The following is a 2,248-nucleotide window of genomic DNA, read 5'->3' on the forward strand; positions in this document are numbered from 1 at the left end:
CCCAAGTAGCTGGGACCACAGGCGCCCGCCACAATGCCCGGTCATTTTTTTTGGTTGCAGCTGTCATCGTTGTTTGGCAGGTCCGGGCTGGGGATTTGAACCCGCCACCCTAGGTGTACGTGGCTGGTGCCTTAGCCAGCCGAGCCATAGGCGCTGAGCCTCAGGCTGGTCTTGAACTCCTGAGCTTAAACCATCCACCCTCCTTGACCTCCCTGAGTGCTAGGATTATTGGTGTGAGCCACTGAGCTTGGCCAAAATAAAGTCTTTTCTTTTTATTTTTTGAGACAGAGATGGGTGGCTCAGTGAGTAGGGCACTGGCCCCATATACCAAGGGTGGTGGGTTCAAACTTGGCCCCGGCCAAACTGCAACAAAAAAATAGCTGGACGTTGTGGTGGGTAGCCTGTAATCCCAGCTACTTGGGAGGCTGAGACTAGAAAACTGCCTAAGCCCAAGAGCTGGAGGTTGCTATGAGCTGTGATACCACAGCACTCTACTAAGGATGATAAAGAGACTCTGTCTCTTTTTTGTAGAGACAGTCTCACTTTATCACCCTTGGTAGAGTGCCATGGCATCACACAGTTCACAATAACCTCTAACTCCTGGCCTTAGGCGATTCTCTTGCTTCAGCCTCCCAGTAGCTGGGACTATAGGTCCCTGCCACAACGCATGGCTATTTTTTTTGTTGTTGCAGTTTGGCTGGGGCAGGGTTTGAACCCACCACTCTCGGCATATGGGGCCAGCACCCTACCCAGTGAGCCACAGGCACTGCCCCAATAAATAAATATTTTTTCAGATAAAGTGTCACTTTGTCACCCCTGGTAGAGTGCTCTGATGTCATAGCTCACAACAACCTCTAACTTTTGGGCTGAAGTGATTCTCTTGCCTTAGCCTCCTGAGTAGGTGGGACTACAGGTGCCAGCCACAACACCTGGCTGTGTTTATTTTATTTATTTGTTTATTTTTTGAGGCAGAGGTTCAAGCTGTCACCCTGGGTAGACAAACTCTTGGACTTACATGATTCTCTGGCCTCAGCCTCCCAAGTAGCTGGGACTAAAGGTACCCACCACAACGCCTGGCTATTTTTGTTGTTATTCTTGTTGCAGGTGTCATTGTTTTAGTTGGCCTGGGCTGGGTTCAAACCTGCCAACCTTGGTGTATATGGCTGGTGCCCTACCCAGTGAGCTATAGGCGATGCCACCTGGCTGTGTTTAGAGATGGGTCTTGCTCTAGCTCAGGCTGTTCTTGAACTTATGAGCTCATGCGATCCGCCCACCTCGGCCTCCCAAAGTGCTAGGATTACAGGCATGAAATACTGCACCTGGCCCCAAATAAAATCTCTTAATGACAATCAAACATTAAAGAAATTTTCTGGCACAAGATCTACTCTACAAGAAGTACTCAGACCTGTATTATACATAAACCAACACAATACACACCTAGCAAAATAAAGATGCCTGGAAACCAAAGGATAAAGCCTAGCTACCACATGATAAAATAAGGCAGCAAAGCCCCACACAAGAAGGATGAACTGAACTGCACCCTACCCATCAGTCATCTCGATAAATGTGAATGGTTTGAATTCCCCACTGAAGAGATACAGGCTGAATGACTGGATTAAAAAAATACCAGCCAAGTATACGTTGTCTTCAGGAAACACAGCTAACCACCAAGGATAAATCAAGACTCAGGGCGAAGATCTGAAAAAGAATATTTCATGCAAACAGAAACCAAAGGAAAGTAGGAGTTGAAGTTCTTATTGCAGATAAGTACAATGTACAATTGATGTTAAAGTAACAAAAGTAAAAAAAGACAAAGATGGACACTACGTTGTTCTTTTTTTTTTTTTTTTGAGTCAGAAATCTCTGTTGCCCAAGCATCATACTAGCTTATAGCAACCTCAAACTCCTGGGTTCAAGAGATCCTCCTGCCTCAGCCTCCCAAGTATCTGGGACCACAGGTGCCCGCTCCAACACCTGGGTAATTGAATATACCTTCTTCTCATCAGCTCATAGATCATTCTCCAAGTTTGATCCTATCCTAGTCACAAATCAAACCTCAACAAATTAAAGAAAAACAGAAATTATACTTTGTGTCTTCACAGATCACAATGGAATTAAAATAGAACTCAATTCCAACAGAAACACTCATCCACACACAATGTCATGGAAACTAAAAACCTGGCTCGGCGCCTGTGGCTCAAGTGGCTAAGGTGCCAGCCACATAGACCTTAGCTGGCAGGTTCGAATC

This window comes from Otolemur garnettii, unplaced genomic scaffold (assembly GCF_000181295.1).
Source record: "Otolemur garnettii isolate 467f Iridium unplaced genomic scaffold, OtoGar3 scaffold00112, whole genome shotgun sequence".
NCBI lineage: Eukaryota > Metazoa > Chordata > Mammalia > Primates > Galagidae > Otolemur > Otolemur garnettii.